Source organism: Peromyscus eremicus, chromosome 23 (genome assembly GCF_949786415.1).
Source record: "Peromyscus eremicus chromosome 23, PerEre_H2_v1, whole genome shotgun sequence".
NCBI lineage: Eukaryota > Metazoa > Chordata > Mammalia > Rodentia > Cricetidae > Peromyscus > Peromyscus eremicus.
Genome location: NC_081438.1, coordinates 36,029,006 through 36,050,427, shown reverse-complemented (window position 1 = coordinate 36,050,427; position 21,422 = coordinate 36,029,006). Strand labels below are relative to the sequence as shown.

At 44.9% G+C, this 21,422-nt stretch overlaps 1 protein-coding gene across 2 annotated transcripts in view; it reads left to right on the top strand.

Annotated features, from left to right (window-relative positions):
- Positions 1 to 7,207: 7,207 nt before the first annotated feature.
- Positions 7,208 to 21,422, top strand: part of LOC131897847 (cytochrome P450 3A25) — a 59,826-nt gene continuing 45,611 nt past the window's right edge. The window contains exons 1-5 of one of the 2 annotated variants that reach the window (XM_059248807.1): positions 7,208 to 7,383; positions 10,657 to 10,952; positions 11,099 to 11,278; positions 14,498 to 14,628; positions 17,724 to 20,046. The gene's annotated coding sequence lies outside the window, so the exon portion shown is untranslated. Of the gene's footprint in view, positions 7,384 to 10,656; positions 10,953 to 11,098; positions 11,279 to 14,069; positions 14,629 to 17,723; positions 20,047 to 21,422 lie in introns of those variants that run through there. The other variant, XM_059248808.1, reaches the window with a different exon arrangement.

Here is a 21,422-nt window from a genome sequence, read left to right as displayed (position 1 = left end):
CTTTGGCCCATTGTATTCTGTAACTTTTATAAGAATGGAAAGTGGCTAAAATTCAGTGTAGATTATTTTTAGAGTATTTCAGCAAATCTGATTTAGTCTAAAGTTTAAACCCAAGTTGTTTCCAATACAGTATTTTACAAAAAGAGAAAGAAGTGAAAAGTTTAAATTTGGGGGTTTCATGTTTCATGCACTCCAAGCAAATCAAGCTACACAATTATCTCACCATGCAGAGGGCCTAGCCCAGTCCCATGCAGGCTCCATAGCCACTGATCCAACTTTCATGAGTTCCCACTAGTTTGGTTTGGTCGTCTCTGCAGGATTCGCCATCATGATCCTGATGCACTTGCTCATAGAATCCCTCCCCTCTCTTTCTGACTGGACTCCTGGAGCTCTGCCTGGTGTTTGACTGTGGATCTCTGTATCTGCTTCCATCAGTCACTGGAAAAAAGCTCTGTGATGATAGTTGGGGTATTCACTGGTCTGATCACTGAGGTAAGCCAGTTCAGTTCAGGCACCCTCTCCACTATTTCAAGTAGTCCAACCTGGGGTCACCCTTGGGGATTCCTGGCAACTTCCCTATCACCAGGTTTCTCTCTATTCCTATGGTATCTCCATCATGGTATCTCCTTCATTGCTTTCCCAGTCTATCCTTGTTCCAGCTTGACCAACTTTATGTTCTCATCACTTATGTTCTCATCCCCTATCCCCTACCCTCCATTGCCCACTCCTCATCCCCAGTTTGCCTATGGAGATCTCATCTATTTCCCCTTCCCAGGGCAATCCATGCATCCCTCTTTTAGATCTCCCTTTTTAGCTATCTTCACTGGAATTGTGGGTTGTTGTCTGGTTATCCTTTGCTTTATGTTGGAGAGGATATGGAGCAAGGGGAACACTCCTCCACTGTTGGTGGGAGTGCAAACTTGTACAGCCACTTTGGAAATCAGTATGGCTGTTTCTCAGAAAATTGGGAATCAATCTACCTCAAGACCCAGCCATACCACTCTTGGGCATATACCCAAGGAATGCTCAATCATACCACAAGGACACATGCTCAACTATGTTCATAGCAGCATTATTTGTAATAGGCAGAACCTGGAAACAACCTAGATGCCCCTCAACTGAAGAATGGATTAAGAAAATGTTGTACATATACACAATGGAGTACTACTCAGCAGAGAAAAACAATGACATCATGAAATTTGCAGGCAAATGGATGGATATTTTAGTATATAATTTGATAAGGATAGCTGACAGCAAATATGAGTGGCTGTTGTCCAGTAATACAGATTTAAGTTTCCTCAAAATTCCATGTTCCTATGTGATGACTGCTTCATTGTGTTTTTACAGTAACAGACAAAGAGAATCATAAATCAGGGCAAATGTCACATACGTTGGTGGAAACATTAAGGGGGTGAGTTAAAGCAAAGTAGGAGTTCTATTGGCCTCAGATGCTTTCTAAGGACATCCTCAGTTTTTGATTGGTTGGAAAGTAGTGCTCTGTTTGTCTATTCCAATGAGTTACCCAATGGTCACAAAAATGTTGGATAATAAATGGGCATGGAATGGGCTATAGATGCCCTAAGGTAATTTGGCTCTGAGCTTGCACCATCCCAACCTCCCTGCAATTGCTGAAGTTCATCAGTTATTGGCTGTCAGAGGAAGTATACATACAGTTTTCATTCTGAGGTCATTTATTCACAGTATATACAATGGGAAATTACCAAGATGTGATGGTTTAGTCTGATAACTGGGCTCTAAGGAGATGGGTCAGTTGGTATAAAATACCCACCATGCAAACCTGAGGACCTGAGTTTGATTCCCAGAACCCACATTAAAATAAAAAAACAAGAGCTGGACTTGTGGATAGGAAGCAAAGATGAATGGACCCCAGAGCTCACTGACCAACAAGCTGAGCCATAGGCAGTCCTAGGTCAGTGAGGGATCTTGTCCCCAAAAATATCACCTGAGAGATGATACCTGAGGCTGACTGCTGGCCCACACATACACACCCACCCACACACAAGACAAAATCTAGTTACTTGTACATCTTTTTCACTGATGTTCTCAGGCTTTTGGCTAGTTAGGAGTTATCAAGGTATGTTTAAGTATCCACTGTTAAGGTATTTGAAATGAGCATTTTATAAGCAACTGCTTTAATACTCTATGTCTCTGTCACTAGCAATGGGTGGTGTTCTGTATCTGAACTTTATATATTTTGCACAAATTTATAGAGTTCTGTGTGTGTAAGCTTAATATATGCTAAAAAAACTAGCAAGGGCTATTTTATGAATATGTAAAAGTCTGCATTATACCTGGACTTCCAACATACAAAGTAGCCAGTGAAGTTCTTTGGACATGTCTGCTATTCCTCATCAGTGCCATTCAGAGAGAAAACCTGCCATTCATGTTGTCCTCTCTATATCTACTCACCTTGATAGAGCAATTAGTGTGCTATCACGTTTCTGCCTGTCACCAGCACTAACGGTGTAAGTGTTCCAATTGTATCACGAATCTGTAAACAGAGGTAACTGAAAATGCTCTAGTAGTGTGCATTCCAAGCAGTGCCTTTAAAACAACTGAAAGGTACTGGACGCCTAAGGAGGCATCTGCAGTTTTCTTTAAGTGTTTGCTCTCAGGGGCTTGAGAGATGGCTCATTGGTTAAAACCACTGGCTGCCAGCCAGGCAGTGGAGGTGCACGCCTTTAATCCCAGCACTCAGGAAACAGAGGCAGACAGACCTTTGTAAATTCTAGGCCAGGCTGGTCTATAGTGTGAGTTCCAAGACAACAAGGGCTACACAAAGAACCCTGTCTTTACAAGCCCCCCAAACAACAACAGCAGCAACAACAACAAAAAATGGAGTCACTAGTGCCAATCCTCTCATGAACAGCTAAGACCAAGGGAGTGTGGAGAAGTGATCCTTGTACGTGGGTGCCTGCACAGCCTTGAGTGTTCCTGGTTGGGGTCTGTGTCTGTTATTTGTTTTGGATATAGACCTTTTCACCTCAAAATTCAGTAATATAAAGGGATGCTGAGGCAATGTAACTGTCCTGGAAACAGGGAAGGTACTCCAAAGGGACACTGTGCCTCCCTGATTAAATACAAGGAGATTGGTTAATGCACCCCAGAAATAACTGGAATCTCTCCAGGAATTTCATGCAGGCAAATGAAAGAGACTGAAGTCTGGTGCTGGACTGAGGAAAAACGTGGCTCCCCAAAAGATTCAGAGAGTTCTGGTCTCGTATCAGATCATTCTGCAGGAGACACTGGGACAGAGGGAGTCATGGCTCAGTGGTGGGCACGACCACACCTTCATCAGGACTGCTTAGTTTTGCATCCTTCTTGCTTCACATTTAAAACTAACTCTCATGTCAGGACCCTGAATAAGGAGTGGGGTGTAACTGACCCCCATTATTTGTTCCTTTTCCGAATGTGGCCACATGGACTAAATCTCCTTCCTCTGCTCTCACTCACTATGTAGATAGGCCAGACTGGCCTTTAAACTCACAGACATCCACCTATCTCTGCCTATCGAATGCTGGGGGAAAAGGCATGCATCACCACACCCAGTCTTTCCCTGCTCTTCACTGTTGTCTACCAGGCTTATAGAGGATGAGTGGCAAAGCAGAACTTTTTAGAGGTCTCAGGGCCCAGACTCTGACCCTAACAATCTCCCCACACACAGAGCATCCCTGTCTGTATGTTATCCTATGAATAGCTATCAGGTGGATGTCTGGGAAACAGGAGCAGAATTTTGAGGAGCTGAGGTGTCAGGAGACAAGACAAGTTGTGGGTCTGACTGGTGGATTCCTGGGTCAAGAAGTTCCCAACACTTCCCCTGAGATGCACACCAGGCTCCCCTGAATACCTGGGCAAAAGAGGAAAAATCAGATCAGGATGGGGCCTGAAGTCTCAGACTCACCCTTTTTTAAGTGAATATCGTCTCCATGTGAACACAGATTAGGATGGGGCTGTCATGCAGGGCCACCCAGAATACACAAGGGCTTGGTTCTCCTTGAACATGGGACAAGCCTCAGCATTCTTAGGTAAAGGTAAAGCTATCTGGAAATCTGCCTTTGAAGAACTTCCATCAATTACCCCACCACCCTCTGAGCCCCAGAACAGCAACTGTCAGTCCTGATGTGGTCAATGCTTCTGCAGGAGGGGGGCACCTTTCACACAGACAAGGGCACCTGCTCTGCAGAGAATCAAATCAATGGAAATCTACAACCTCTGATTTCATCTCAACAGCCTGTCAAGGACACCCACGTTAAAAGTGAAGCTCTGTCCAATCCTGTTGTATTGAGTTCACCTCAGGAGCTACCCCATTCCCATCCCTATTTGAAATGTCACTGAGATTCCATCAAACAGGTCAGGGAGGGCCTCCTTGTGTTTCCATGGAGAACCACTGTCCTCTAGTGGCCAGATGATGAAGAATAATATCCTTGGGGAAAGGCTCACAGGCACTCAACTTTATGTCAATTAATCTCTGTGTGTGTGTGTGTGTGTGTGTGTGTGTGTGTGTGTGAGAGAGAGAGAGAGAGAGAGAGAGAGAGAGAGAGAGAGAGAGAGAGAGAGAGAGAGAGAGAGAAATTGTGGAATTTGTGCATTTTCTATAGAGCACAATTTATCAAACCTCAAAAATAAATACACGTGTGCCTCATACAAAACAATTCATATTCTAGAAGTATATTTAGAGAAGGCTTGGGTTTTTCAAATCTGGTGACAAGAGTGTTTCTTCTAGAATCCTCTACTCTCTATGAACAGGTGGACTGTGTTTCTCTCTATTGAGTTTCTCTCTATTGAGTTTCTCTCTATTGAAGTTATTGGGCCTTTGATATTGCCTTGCTGCATGACTGAGTTCTAAGACCAGGCTCTGAGAGGCCTTCTGCTGGGTCACCACCACCATGCTGTGAGGAAGCCAGACCCCAGCTGTCCCAGCCAGTAGCCATCAGAGCATCCCTTGGAAGCTCTGAGTCAGCAAGGCTTCAGACCCTGGAGAACCCAGCTGGTGGGCAGCCCGTCTCTGTCCTGGAATACAGCTCCACCCATCTGCCCATCCCCCCGACCTGTCTCCATAATTGTACAGCTGTAGCCAAAATGTGTGGCCATCAACTAAGGGGCTAATATTTGAGGTTCTTGGTACAATAGTTTCATTAATAGGACAGAAATGAATGATACTCACCACCAAGTTGTACAAAATAACCCAGCTGGAAACTTTACTGGCTAGCATTGATCATGGTTTCTACAATGGGCTACTCTGTGACCACAAAGAGAACAAAAATGGGCTGAAGAGATGTCTCAATGGTTAAGAGCACTGGTTGCTGTGGTGATACATTGTGGCCTCCAATATATTGTGCACCCTAATAAGGTTTATCTGAGGATCAGAGGAAAAAGCCAGCCACTATAGTAAGCATAGAGGTCAGGCAGTGGTAGCACACACCTTTAATCCTAGCTTTCAGAAGGCAGAGATCCATTCGGATCTCTGAGTTCATGGCCAAACTTGAAACAGAGCCAGGTGTGGTGGCACATGCCTTAAACACTAGTTAACCATAAATGTCTGGAGGTCTGTACAGACAGACAGGAAAGACAGAGCTGGGCAAGAAGAGGAAGTGATGTAGCTGGGCAGAGACAGGAAATGAGATGGTAGAACAGAAAGGAATATAGGCTTGTGTATACAAGAAGTAGGTCTCTTTGGAAACTGAGGTGTCGGTGAGGTGAGGTTGTCTGTGGCTTGTTCTATTCCTCCGATCTCTCAGTTTTTCACCCCAATATCTGACCCCATGTTTTTTTTTAGTAAGATGGTTTAGCAATTCATCTTCTAGGCTGTTCTCATACAGGACCAGGTTCAATTCCCAGCACTGACACAGCAGCTCACAACCATTCATAACCCCAGTTCCAAGGGATCCAACACCTTTTTCTGGCTTCCATGGGAATGGCTGATATGCACTGCATAGAAACACATGCACTCATACATGTAAAATAGTAAGATAATTTCTAAAAAAAACAATTTAATTATGTAAATGTTCATTGTGCACGCTAATGTGTAACATGAAGATATTGTCATATACATACATCACTACATTGAGCATATCCCCTCCCATACATCCTTCTATTCCCATTAGTCCTTTCGAATACCATTGGGCCTTTTAAACTCCCTCTATATTTCATGCTATTTATACCAATATAAATTTCTGTATTTCTATAAAATCTAGGAACTACAAACTTACTCCTTCCTTTTTTCTTCCTTCTGGTTTTGCATTGAATTTTTAAGATTCTCATTTTTCCTTCAACATGCCTGAAACTTGAATATGAATGAATTTTAAACTGGTCATTGAAGAATGAAGATATGGAAACTTTTACCAAAGTCTTAAAGTTAGTGTGTAATTTTCCCTTGGGGTAAGGAATGTTGTGAGAGGTGTTGACATCCTGCAAACCAGAACCGAGACTGCAATGCCTGGGGATGCAGAAGAGGCACACTGTTGCCTGTGGAAGCCCAAAGGGAATAGACACTAGCATGCATAGGAGAGGAGCCTAGCCTGATCTTCCAAGTGAAAGGCACGATTAAACATGAACACATACAGTTTGTTACTGTCTGTTACCCTAACATTAACCTCAATCTAAATATCCCTAAGGCCACCTAAGCATGACTCTTTCTATACTGACATGTTCCTGGGCACTTGTAAGTGGGTCCTCTGTGTGCCCTTGAGAGTGTGGGTGTGAGGACATGGGCACATGTCCCTATTTGTGCCTTCACCTCTGGTGACAGTGGTATGGGGTTTCCCAGGTATGGGGAATCTGTGATCATATACACATGATGGCATAGTAGGAAATTGATGCTAGAATGTTCCACAGGGAGCAGGTTGGGACCATGGGAAGATCCTAAGAGAAAAGTGCCTTTTTCCTGGGATACATGTGCTATAGAGGTAATGGTTTGGAAACCTCTTCTGCCTTCTCAAAGCTGAGGATCTGTCTGAAGCCAGGATTCCCAGGACATTGTGAGGCATGGACATATGGACACCATTGTGTCCCACTGTTCACATGGAAAGGCAGAAGGAGAGAAGTCGGCAGTCCTGGTCAGCCCTAGAGAAAGTCTATATGGAGGAGGCGCAGGCTGGAGACCCCCAGGAAGTGACCTCACTTCCTTAACACTATTACAGATGGAACACAGACTCTTGGTTACCGGGTAACCAGATCCCAGCAGTAGCCTCAACTGACTCACTTCTCTGGAGGCCCTTGAAAATTCAGAATGTTGTCCTGTTCCCAGACTTCTGGCAGCTCAGGGCACCAAAAAGCTAAGAGTCCTGGCTTTGGCCACCTTTGGAGATGCTGGGTGTGCTTTGTTTTTCAACACTTCTGGCCATTTTCCCACTGGAAACCAAGGTAACACAGCCTGTAGTAAGAAACCTTTCAGGTCCTCCTGATACTCTGCAGTTTCTGACTGGGTCTGTGTTCCTGTGAGAACACTGAGGAACATTCTTTATGCCCACTTTTCACTTCAGTGTGTGGTAATGAGTTGCTGATGTCTCTGAGTTTTCACATTTAAATCACCCTTCCTACCTTCCTTGGTTGTTCCTCAGAATAAGAGGTAGCTGCATAAGTGCCCCCCCTCCCACGTTCAATGCCAATAGCCCAAACTACCTGGAAAAATCATCAAGTATGTTCCAACTGCCCTTAAGAACCAGGATCGTGGGATTGGGAATTTAGCTCAGTGGTAGAGCGCTTGCCTATCAAGCACAAGGCCCTGGGTTCAGTCCTCAGCTCCAAAAAAAAAGACAGAAGACAACTGTCTGTAACTCCAGTTCCAGAGGACCAGTACCCTCACACAGACATACATGCAGACAAAACACTAATGTAAATAAAATAAATCATTTAAAAAAAAAACAAGAACCAGGACTGTACCTTATCTATATTGTTCTGGTAGTCTACCCGAAGTTTGCTACCACCTGGGAGATGCTGGACCCAATAATGGAAATGTGAGTGACCACACACAAGTTCAGGTCCTCAAGCCTCCTGGTTTGGTTTGAGAACTCTGCTTTTCTCTTGGACAATATGCTCTCCCAGCACATATATGATTGTACCCTGGCATCATTGGTCCTGGACCTGGACCTTCAAAGTGACATGGCCAGAGGTGGGGGTGGAGGAGACAGCTCTAGATTGTGTTCTTCACTTTCCCCAAGAAGTGTCAATCACTATTCTTTCTTATGCCTTGAGAAGAGCCTTTTCCCCATTTGTATAAAAGGTTTTAGACACTATCTAGGTTTGATGGGATTAACAGAAGCAGATAAGGGTCCCTGGGTCCACTCAAGAAGCTCCGTACCAACCAAGAAACCTAGCAAGGTTTCTCTCATTGAATGAAGATCTTTGAAGAGCTGTGACCACAGGCTCATTCCCAGGCCCTCAGCATGGAAGTCAGAAGAGTGCAAGGAGCCCTGAGCACCCTCACCTCCTTCTCCACCAGATTCAAGTAGCTTCTTCTAGATCTCTTGGTGGGTTGGGGACAGATGGCTGTAGAGGTGACTTAGCAGGAGGTTTCTCTGGTCCCACCCGGACAAATCTCTTCCACTTGTGGTCCCACAGCCACTTGTAAAATAATCACTCAAAGGCTTCATATTAATTAAAACTCTATGATGCTGTGGGATGGTCTGTATGTCAAGTGTGTTGCTGATTGGTCAATAAATAAATCACTGATTGGCCAGTGGCCAGGCAGGAAGTATAGGCGGGACAAGGAGGAGAATAAAGCTCGGAAGTGGAAGGCTGAGTCAGAGACACTGCCAGCCACCATGATGACAAACAGCATGTGAAGATGCCGGTAAGCCACGAGCCACGTGGCAAGGTATAGATTTATGGAAATGGATTAATTTAAGCTATAAGAACAGTTAGCAAGAAACCTGCCATGGCCATACAGTTTGTAAGCAATATAAGTCTCTGTGTTTACTTGGTTGGGTCTGAGCGGCTGTGGGACTGGTAGGTGAGAGAGATTTGCCCTGACTGTGGGCCAGGCAGGAAAGCTCTAGCTACACTATGGCATATGGCTCAGGCTCCTTGGTAGCTAGGTCTTATAACTTAACTCAGCACATTCCTATTAATCTGTCTTGCCATGTGGCTTCGTGGCTTACTGGTACTTTCACATCTTGCTTCTCCTGGCGGCAGCTCTCAGCTTCTGCCCCTACTCCACCATTTTCCTACTTGTGTCGCTGCTTGGATTTTCCACCTGCCTCTAAGCTGTCTTGCCATAGGCCAAAGAAGCTTTATTTATCAACCAATGATAACAACATATATTTACAGCACACAGAAATATATCCCACAACACTTTCCCTTTCCTGCTAAATCAAAGAGAAAGGTTTTAGTTTTAACATTCTAAAATAATATACAACAAAATAGTTACCAAGCCAGAATTACAGTTACCATACCTAGTGTATTCATACACAGGTGACAGCCTCTTAGAGTGCCACAGGTATGGGTCCTTCCGGCCTCACTGTGTGAAGGGTCAGCAAACAAAGAAGTCAGTGGGTTTTGAGTGAAGAGGGAGGCAAGAACCCATATGTGGAGTTCCGGGATGTTTGGGGTGGCTACGGTTGAGGACTAAGTAATTACCAGTCACCCTCCTCTTGGGATTCCCACTGGAGGCATGGTACCAGAGACTTCACCTGCAGGTGGAGGAAAACAACAGAAACAGAAACAGAGCTCTCCAGTGGTCTCCTTGGTTCTGAGTAGCAGAGGGTTGGATGGAACCTAAAGGGCCCTTGGGGAATCTATCCACACCACAGCCCATCCCAGTTTACCTAGTCCATCCTCTAAGGGAAAGGAAGGGTCTGGTGTGGATCCCTCTCTATATAGCCCCCTACCACATGAACACTATGCCCAGCAGCACGTGGGAGGACAGCATTTGCCTCCTCTGATAGTGACCACTGCTGTGCTGGTGAAGATAGGCCAGGCTTCGGACTCCACTTCCGACTGACCTGCTCTCTGCTGTGGTGCCATGTGTTCATTTCTGGGGCTCTGGAAACAAAAGTGCCCCAAGGATTCTTGTTAGTCTCCAGATCCAGCCAACATGAAGCAGCTGTTAAACTGCACATGGCAAGAACTGCCTTCTCAGACTTATCTGTCTGGGGCTGGGAAGGTTTGCCTTATCTGTTAGTGACCACTGATGCACCTGTGAGAGAGGTCCGGCTTCTGACTCTCCCTCCTGCCAGCCTTCTTATTCCTATATCACTATATTATGCTTGCTGTCCATGTGGCTTAGAAAACACCCCCAGGACTTGTTTGATTATCCAGACCTTGCTGTTGTGAAGAGGCTGTTGAACTATGTAAGTCTAAACATGTCTTAGTCTGTTGTCACTATCCAAGCCAAGGATCTCCTCTCAGTCCTGGAGGAGCACAGTCCCAAAGGGTGAGGAGGCCTGGGGTAGGTCTCGTGTGAAGGTAGGAGGTGGTTTCAGTGATGGGTTGTACCAGGGAGTTCTCCAGATGCTTTGGCCTAGAAGTAGAGCTGGACACCAGTCAGGTGAGATGACCTGTTGTCAGGAGGGTAAATAGGGATCGTCTGACGTGAACAGACCTTGTGTTATGTTCTAGGCCATCTCTAGGAAGCTCACCTCATCCTGAAAACTTGTAAGGTACCTCCACTAATATTCCATCTGTTTCTATCCTTAGGTTGTGGGCTATTCAGGTCAACAACTCCAGAAGCCCCAATGCATGATGACTCAGGAATGGGAGACACTCTGCATCTGGGACCAGCTTCTATGGTAGGTTCATAAGGAGATCTGAAATTCTGACAGGACACTGAGCTCATGGACCCATTAGTTGGGGAACCAACTGTGCCAGAAGCTCTGTACACATATGTAAGATGATGACTGTAGAAATTACCCCAGGTGTTTTGTTATGATCCAGATCTGATCATGGTGAAGCAGCTGTTGGATTGCCCATGGCTCAACTGGCCTTTCTCAGAGGTAGCTATCCAAGCCTAGACAGCAATGGCATAATGTGATAGAGACCACTGCTGCTAACCCTAACCCTAACCCTAACCCTAACCCTAACCCTGTGGAGAGAGGACAGGGTTCTGATCTGCTTCCTGACAACCTGCTCTCCTCTGCAGTACTGGTGAAGAGAATCAAGGCTTCTGACTTGATTGCCCAACACCCTGCTCTTCACCAACCACGCATCTCTTTCTGGGATTGTGGATGGATAAAATGGCCTGAGGATTTTTGTGAGTCTCCAGTTCTGGTCAGCCTGAACCATTTGATTAACTACATCAATCACCACATGGATTCCTCAGGTATGGTTGCCCACATAAAGTATCTCTTATCACAGCTGGCAGAGCAAGAATTCAAGAATGTAATTCCTGAAGAAGACAAAGAGGCCTGGGGTAGGTGCATGTTAAGGTAGGAGGTGGTTTCAGTGATGGGTTCCAGCAGGGAATTCTCCAAAAGCTTTGACCTGGAACCAGAGCCTGGCACCAGAAGGTGAAACATCTTGTTTTGGGATCAGGGACTTGGGATTCTCTGGTATGAAAAGGTCTTGTGTGACTTGCAAGGTCATCTTGGGGAAATTCATCCCATTCTGGAAACTTCTAGGTTGCCTCCAATAATGGTTAATCTCTTTCTGTCCTTAGGTTGTTGGGCTCTTCAGGGCAGCAACTCCTGAATTCCAACCTCAGGATCAGTCAGGGAAAACAGAAACTCTGAAAAGATACTAGCTTCTCTGATAGCAACATGGAGGTCCATCACCCCATGAGAATATTATGTTTATGGAAAAGGCTGCAAAGGAACCAAGTATACCACAAGCACATCCAATGCATCTTTTGCTTTTTGTGTGCTTAGATCAGGTTCTGACCAAATCCTCCTGACAGGGACCACAGCTGTCTGTTGAAGAGAGATAAGGCTTCTGGCTCTACTTTCCTTCAACATACAGTTTCCAGCAGCCCAGTGTTTTTTTTTCTGGGATTGAACATAGAAAAAATGATCACAGATATGGTCATCCTGAACCAAGTGATGAGCTGCATGAGTCTTCACATGACTACATCATGCCTAGCTCTCCATGTCCAGAATGCCCTATCACAGATGGTAGAAAAATAGTATAAGAAGTCAAGGCCTGAAGAAGATGAGGAGGCCTGGGGTATGAGCTCCCTCCTGTGGTCACACACTCATCTTGTTGGTCAAAGTTCTATAGATCTCTTGCAGTTTCTCCTGGATGTCTCTAGCTCATACACAAGGAAGGACCTCATAGCCAGCAGAAATAAAAATAGTTGACAGGGCAATGACCTCCACAGCAGAGAGAACTAAAAGAAGAGAAGACAGCCCAGTTAAGCACCCAAAGATCTAGTGCGAAATATGGAAAATCCACTTAGAATCACCCAGAGATTGGCACAGCCAGGAGAGGAGGACAGATGATGTCATCCACCTGATAGTACTCTTAAATACCTGCTCCTCACACCAGACAAGTGGGCACTCCTGAGACAGTATTCTTGCTCAATATACACATGTGCCTCAGATGATACTAAAAGTGCTTTAGCCATACGTGTGTGGTGAACGTCTCCCATGAGAAAAATATAAATTATTCTGTGTAACATGTGCTGCAGGGACTAGAGAGATGCCTAGAGTTAAAGTGCTCACCACACAAGAAGGACTGAAGTTCAGATTCCTCTGAAATCCATGTGAAATGTCAGGTGTGCCTAGAAGCCTGCCTGCAATTCCAGCCTCAAGGCAGAGCCCAGGCACCCACAAGCATGACTAGCCATATTGGCAAGCTTGAGTTTTGTTGGAAGAGGCTCTACTTCAGTGAATAAGTTGGAAGGGTAATCAAGGATGATCCCCAATATTAGCCTGAGGCTTCTACATGCACATACATGTATGCACAGCCACACACACCTGTGCACATACACCTGCAAAAGCATGCATGTGCATACAAGTACAATAAGCACTTACATACTTGAAAATGGAAAATAATAAAATGTACTGGACATTGTTACTGCAGTTTTTCATGCTAAGGTTTTTTTGTAGGAAAAGGTCAGTGGCATCCCATTGAAAAAATTATAATGTCATGGTTTTATTTACAGGCAGATGGGAAGACATGTAAAAACAATGAGAGGAGGGGCTAGACAGACAGGTCAGCATTAAGGGTGTTCACTGCTCTCACTGAGGATTGGAGTTGGTATCCCAGCACCCACATCTAGTTGCTTACAAATGCCTGTAACTCCAGATCCAAAGGATCTGGTGCCCCCTTCTGGCCTCTGTGAACACACACACGTACACACATACAAACTAAACAAAACAAAAAATATAAATAATAATAATAACAATAATAATAAAGGAAAAGAAGTGTACCTACACAGTAGTAGAAATGGAGATCTTCAACTCAGATTAAAGTCAGGGGCACACATTAACCCAGGGCTGCCAGGGAACATCACCACCACATGGACACTGCCTGACTCTGTCTCCAGAGTGCTGGGATTAAAGGTGTGCACCACCACCGCTCGGCTGGGGCACACACTTGATTGCACTTCAAGAGGCTCCCAAGTAACCTGCTGCTTGGGTCAACCTCACACTGCAGTACACATTTTCTCACACAATTCCAGAGAACTCCCAGGCTGCAAGCCACAGTAACACAGCCACTGCTGAATTACAAGTCCTTCAAACTTACTTTCCCTGGAGAAAGGCAGGTCGTCTGAATACTTCTGACACACCACAGCTAGATGCACTCCCGTTTTCAGGAAAGCAGAAAGTAGTAGAAGACAAATCAGAGAATGTTGGAAAATGTCAAAGGACCACATGCTACAATGGTCCAGTCTAAATGTCATTATCATATTAGTTCATTTTCACTGTTGCCATGGAACACTTGAGACTGAGAATTGATCAAGAACAGATAACTTGCCGGGCAGTGGTGGTGCACGCCTTTAATCCCAGCACTCGGGAGGCAGAGCCAGGTGGATCTCTGTGAGTTCGAGGCCAGCCTGGACTACCAAGTGAGTCCCAGGAAAGGCACAAAGCTACACAGAGAAACCCTGTCTCGAAAAACCAAAAAAAAAAAAAAAAAAAAAGGACAGATAACTTGACAGTTCTGGAGCCTGGGAAGTTCGAGGTCTAGGAGCTGGTATCCCACCAGCACCCTCCTGTGCCAGAAGAAGGAAGGATGGGAGAGGATGCTAAGAGAAGAAGTAGGGGGCGTCAAAATCCTTTCTTGAGGACTCAAGTCCTGCAGTTATGCCTTTAGTCCCTTCCTGAGAACAGAGTCCTTAGGATGTCCCCCTCTCTAAAAGTTACATCTCCTAACCCTGTTGCTCTGGGATTAAGGTTTCTGGAGATGCTTTGGGACACACGTTCTAATCATAACAAGTTTAATTACTAAATAGGTATGCCATTGTTGATAGTAAAGTATTGTGTCTGAATTTCCATTTTGAGCACTGTTAATAAGAAAGTGATCATCCGTTTATGAGTGAGTACATACCATGTTTGTCTTTTTGAGTCTGGGTTACCTCACTCAGGTTGCTATTTTCTAGTTCCATCCATTGAGCAAGAGATATCAAGACCATGATGGGAAAAAGACAACTAGCCAAACTTGTGGAAACACATGAACTGTGGACCAATAGCTGAGGAGTCCCCATGGTACTGGACTAGGCCCTCTGGATAGGTGAGACAATTGTTTAGCTTGAACTGTTTAAGGGGCCCCCAGGCAGTGTGATTGAGATCCGGCCCTAGTATATGAGCGGGCTTTTTGGAACCTAGTGCCTGTGGTGAGACTCTTTGTGCCAACTTGGTGTAAGGAGGAGGGGCTTGGACCTGCCTCAACTGAATGTACCAGGCTCTGCTGATTCCCCATCGGAGACCTTGCCTTGGAGGAGGTGGAAATAGGGGGTGGGTTGTGGGGGGAAGGCTGGGGGATGGGAGGGTGAGGACAGAGGAATCTGAGGTTGATATGTAAAATGAATAGAAAATATCTTAATAAAAAAGAACAAATTTTAGAAAGCAAAAAGAAAGAAAGAAAGAAAGAAAGAAAGAAAGAAAGAAAGAAAGAAAGAAAGAAAGAAAGAAAGAAAGAAAAAGAAAGAAAGAAAGAAAGAAAGGAAGGAAGGAAGAAAGAAAGAAAGAAAGAAAGAAAGAAAGAAAGAAAGAAAGAAAGAAAGAAAAAGAAAGAAAGGAAGGAAGGAAGGAAGGAAGGAAGAAAGAAAGTGATCCTCCTACAAACTGAGCTATGACCCTTGAGCTTTTGTGATTAAGAATTTTTTCCAGACTAGTGAAAAGGAGGTTTGATGAAGGATTAGATACATCACTGGCTTCCACGGGCACTGAAGTGTCATGTCTCATGATGTTCACATATATTTCTGAGTTTTTAAAATCACACTGCATATATTTCTGAGATTTTAAAATCACACATACATGTAAACTTTGTTTGGCATTAAAGAAAACATTTTACAGTGGAGGAAAAAATTAGTGAAGTTTCGTATACTCACACATTGTGCAGCTCCCGTCTCTGTCTCATTCCACAATGTTCCTATGCAGTTCCTCCAACCCCGCCCCTCTCCTTTTCTCCAGTTGCCAGATTTGTGTGTCCTTCTCAGCAGGCGAATGTACTCTAGATATTTGACATCAATAAGGTTAGAGACTGTGTGGACTTGTACTACAATGTTTGTTTGTTTGTTCAAATATATTTTAATTATTTGAGAATCTTATACATATTCTGGTTCTATTCACTCCCTTTACTCCCCCTTCCAGCTCCTCCCAGATCCACACCATCCACCTACTCACTCTCAACGTTTTTACCTCTTCACACATGCACACACACACACACACACACACACACACACACACACACACCACTGAGTCCTGTTGCTTTAACTTCGGCACAGTGGCTTTCTCCTTAACCTACTGCTATTTCAGCCACCAGTCACAACTCTGCAGTTACTGTCCTGCTTCTCTAGCCTGGATGCTCAGGTTGCAGCCTGGAGGCATTCTGCTCCCTCAGGCACCTGCCCCTGTTGCTGCCACTAAAGGTAGCTTTACCTTTCTACCATTCTATTTATGAGTAAGACTGGAGAGTCAAAGGCTGGAGTGAAAACCTGTGAGCTCAGAGAGGCTGAGTAGCAACCACCTAACCCTCTCTCCTTGCTGGCGTCTGCTGTGGGCTGGTCTGTATGTCAAATGTGTTGTTGATTGGTCAATAAATAAATCACTGATTGGCCAGTGGCCAGGCAGGAAGTATAGGCGGGACTAACAGAGAGGAGAATTGAGAGAACAGGAAGCTGGGTGAGAGAGACACTGCCAGCCGCCACCATGACAAGCCGCATGTGAAGATCCCGGTAAGCCACGAGCCATGTGGCAAGGTATAGATTTATAGAAATGGATTAATTTAAGCTGTAAGAACAGTTAGCAAGAAGCCTGCCACGGCCATACAGTTTGTAACCGATATAAGTCTCTGTGTTTACTTGATTGGGTCTGAGTGGCTGTGGGACTGGCGGGTGACAAAGATTTGTCCTGACTGTGGGTCAGGCAGGAAAACTCTAGCTACAGGCGTCCACTTTGCCAAGCCAGAAAAGGCTGTGGCCACTCCAAACCTCACCCTACTTCTTCTTACGTCTCTCTATCTCTCCTGGATGCCCTCTGATGACTTTCTGTCAACTGGTTGCTAATGCATCCTCCTGACATAGGTTAATTTTATTTAATTAATGCGAATTCAAACTCAGGGTTCACAGTGTGATCACATATCCCCCAACAGAGTCCAATGTGCGTTGGCTATATGTTCATGGGGGCCATCCACTGGACCTTGATGGACTGGCAGGGGGCCATAACCTCAATGAAACCTGCCTCTCCTGCTTCTAGAAGCCACCAGTCATCAGTGACTCCTCATTAGAGGTGGGGGCTCCTGCACCCCTCCCATAGGGAGCCAATTGTACACCTCCTCAGAGACAGTGGTTTGGAGGTTTGAGTTGGTTTTGATTTTTTCCCTTTATTTGTGCGTTTGTGTTTGTGTGGCATGTGATATAAAGTATGTGCACATGTTTTTCTGGGGAGGGGATGCTCGTGTGCCACAGCGCAGATGTAGAGGTTAGAAGGAAACTTCCAGGGTCAGGCTTCTCTTTCCACCTTGTTTGACACAGAGTCTGTTTGCTTAGGCGCATGAGCTGGTCCTAGCTTCAATTCCGTGTGTCTCCTCCTATCATCTCCCAGTAGGGGGCGCTGTGCTTAGGCCACTATGTCCGACTTAGGTGGGTTCTAAGGATCTGAACTCAGGTCATTAGCTTTGCTCAGCAAGCACTTTTGCCAACTGAGCTCATCTCCTATGCCTTTTTTTTTTTTTAAAGCATTGTACTATGAGCTATAGATTGCCCTTGATCCCTAAATCACCCATCCCTGGTGCCTCAGCCTCCTGAGTGCTGGGATTACAGACATGCCTGTCCACAACCAGTCTTAGTTTTGAGTTTCCATCCCTGTGGTGTGAAGCGATAACATTTGTAGGATTTTGATCATGCGTGGCCACAAGTGCTAAAGAATGCAAACATGCTACCATAGGGGAGAAGGAGAATAGCATGGGGGCTGTAAACCTCCCCTGAGGGAATCTGGACCCTCCAGGGGCTCCAGGGACTTGACACCCATTCTCTCTGTTCTGCAGACACATGGAGATCTGGCCTTCATAGACTGTAGCTGATGGCAAGCCTTCAATGCCTTTAGCTTCCTTTGCCTTGACTGTCTAATGTCCAAGTGAATGTTGGTAATTATGTTTCCCTCCAGACGGACCCTAAACAGACCAGAACTGTCAATCACCAGCAGTGAGCCTGAGACCAAGACCTGTGGATCTGGCTCAAGTTAACTAGTAGTGACCAGGGAACCAGGCCAACAGCTGATACTGTCCACTCTGAAAATCCCACTCCCGATGGAAAGAGCTGAGAGTGTCACAGAGTGGCATCTAACTGCACAGTGCACTTTCATATGTCAGCAAGAGGAGAAGTGAGTTCATGCTTTAGTTAAAAACATGGTTGGAAGGTCATGAGTTTGCTGAGAGTGGACTGTTGACCTTTGTCACCTGTACATAACCGCCTCTTCAAACCACGTGCTGCTGGGGAGCTACGGGTGTCCTAAACAGGTAGAGATTTCATTTCCTGGATATTAATCAGACCTGGCATTGTCTTCCTGGCTCTGTGGACCTAGGTTCCTGGTAAGATCATCCCGTTCCCAGCTCTCTTAGTGTCGTGAATCCTCTGACAGTTATAACATCTCCCACTCCCCCTTCCTCAAATCTGGGGTCAAGAATCTCAATTTCTCCCAAAGTTGACTGTTTTATAGGCAGGGAGATGTCACATCCCTAAGAGGCTCAGGAAGGGATTAGCTTCAAAATGCAGTTAATGAAAGGTTTATGAGCACAGTAAGATCGACACTTGCTGTTGGCCATCAGGGTTCTGACCCATCCCCTAGTCTCATTTCTTCTCTCAGCCTTACTTCACTCTCCAGTCAAACAGGTCTCCAAACAGAGTCTAACCCTGTCCTTTCTCCAAGTCTTCGCATTGCATATCTGGAATGTTCTCCTGGCTGTTCATGGGACATATGCTTAATTCTTAATAATTTTCATTAAAATATTAACTTCTGGGCAGGTAAGATAGCTCTGAGTGAAGAAACTTTCTGCCAAGCCTGATGCCCTGAGTTAGATTCCCAGGTCTCACATGGAGGAAGGAGAGAACTGACTCCTACAGGTTGTCCTATGACTTCCACACATGCTCCAGAGCATATACATGCTCCACACACTAGAGACAAACAGACAGACAGGGAGACAGGGAGACACACACACTCACACAAGTTAAATAGTTTATTTACAAAAAAACCCAACCAATTAAGTTCTCAAAGATGCCTCACTGACATGCTTGGCTACTAGGTTCCATTCTTTTTAAATTTTTTTATCTCTTATTTTTTATCTTTATGTTTTTATGTGTGTGGATGCTTCACTTTCATGTGTATATGCATCCTATGTGCATACCTGTTGGCTACAGAGGTCAGAAGAGGGTGTGAGATCTCCTAGAGTTAAGGACGGTCATGAGCTGCCATTTGGTTGCTGGGGACTGAACTCAGGTCCTCTGTAAGAGCAACAAGTCCTCTCAACTGTTGAGCCATCCCTCCAGCCCCTCATTTTAAAATAATTTTTAATTTATTTTTTCCACTGGCTTTTATTCATTGTACATGACACTGGGTCACACAAATGCATCTTCACATAGGTATAAATTATAACATGATTTGGGTATATTTCCCTGTCCTCTCTTCCTTCTTCTCTCCTTTTCCATCCCTCCTACTCTTGGTCCCCAGACAGTTTCTATTGTACCTTCATGTCATAAACACACATACATTTTATGTATCTGAATAAAGCTAGGAATGTCAAATGAGCGGAACAGCGGTATTTGTCTTGGCACCCAGTCAGATCCTTTTTGTCAGTGAAGTGATTTGTGATGACTAAATCTTGTTTGCCTTCCTGTTGCCTGTCTCTCTCAAGAGTGTGACCTCCTTAAGTGTGGGTGAAGGGGTGTCAGTCTCCTTATCTCCATCTCCTCCATGAGGAACCATTTCTGCATCACTGTAGGTATTAAAGAGAAACATGCTGACTAAATCAAAGTCTGGGCTAAGATAGAACACCCATGAGATACTGCTGATGGATCTGAGGATTTTTTGCAGAATTGGTTCCTTTTGACGACTGGTCCCCAGATCAGCCACCTCTCCCATGGAGAATTTTCTCCCATCACCCCAAGAGACTGGTCTATTCATATGTCTAAGAATGAAACAATTCTCTGTTAGTTCCACCCACATCCCTACCCTTTAGTAGAGTACCAGTACCGTAGTATGTGGAGAAAAGTTTTGAGCATCTGATGGGTAATGATTTTTTGAACTGAAGCAATCTCTCTTAGAGGGAGGGAGGAGGCTCCTGGGACTCAGGAAGTAAACACCCTTATGCTGAAACTAAGAAGGTCTGTGAGGCTCCTTTTCAAGCAACAGAAGCAGTAAACACTTGCTGAGGAAAGGAGAACTCTGGGACCAGCCACTCTGCCTGGAGGAGAGACTGGCCTGTCCAATGCCTGTAAGTCATGAATTGTGCCCTAGGGATGCAGTTTGTGTGAATGGTCACCTATCTAGGGGTGGACTTTTGGGTGATGCAGCTGCCTTTGAGTGGTGCCTGATCTGGTAAGCCACCCCTCACCCCTACTCCTGTAAGTGAGCAAAATAAGTTCACCAGTTCACCAAGTTGCCCTGTGGAGGAATCTTTCTGCCATCTGTCTGTGGTTAGCCATCTGGGGTGTGTAGAGGTCCCTGTTACCTTTCCCTTACACAACAGCATCCAAAACCAGAACCACCACATCCACAGTTGATATCCCTCTCTCTGTAAAAAGCCATTCCTGTAGCCCTTTCCAGGGAGCACAGCTTCAGGAATAAGTCAGCAGAGCAAAATACTCCTCGGGGAGAATTCACACCATGAGAAGGAACCATTTCAAATGCTTCATTGTTTACATCACTGAATCATAAGTAATTCCATGAATTATTATTATTATTTAGAGGTGTCTTTTTTTCAGGTGATAAAAGTAAGTCCTAATGATGTGAAGGATTAGAATGGTTTAAAGTCCCCTACTGTGCCTGTAGCTGTGAATCAGAAGTGCTGTGTCCTGCTTCTGTAATCTCCCTTACTTTCAGCCAAGGCACCTGCCTCTCTTGCTTATCTTGACAAACAGAGTGATAAAACAACTAACTCTAGCTCACTCACGTGGGGAGAAAATTTCACTCCCAATTGCTCAGTAGCCCTTAGAACTACATTGTCTTCATTCCCAGGTTAGTTCCCAATAGTGTGGGATGACTTCAAAATGACCAAGGCTGCAGACTGAGGAGACTTGGCAGGGCAGAACGTGATGGTAGTTAAGACCAGCAGCCAGCCAGAATATGTTGCATCTTGGACAAAATCATTGGCAACTCCTATCTGATAATTCCCTACAATGCTAGCTCACTGTCATAAACTTCATTGAATATTAAACAAACAAACAAACAAAACTTGTAAGCTTAATGTAATCACTCTACTCCAGAAGCATTGAGAAGGAATTTAGTTCACTCTGGGAACTCATGTCTTGGAACACCTTTAGGGCTGGCTACTGAAAGTCAAGATCTGATCCTCTGCCCCCCCCCAGGAAATATAAATCAAAATTAAAAAGTAGTAGCTTTGTGTTAATCACTCCTGGTCATGGTCCTGCCCGAGATGTGGTTATTATACCCAGAGAGACTCCATTGGAGAAAACAGATTTTTCCTTTGCCAAGGAATATCAATTGCAGATAGCTTCTTGGTCAGAGGTGGGAGTCCATGTCTACTTTCCCCCTCACAGTGCTGGTACTCAATCTGGGTTGAAACTGTCCAGGTACTGTTTTATTTTTGTCTGTGTGCTGGATAGTTTTATGTTACCTTGACACAAATTA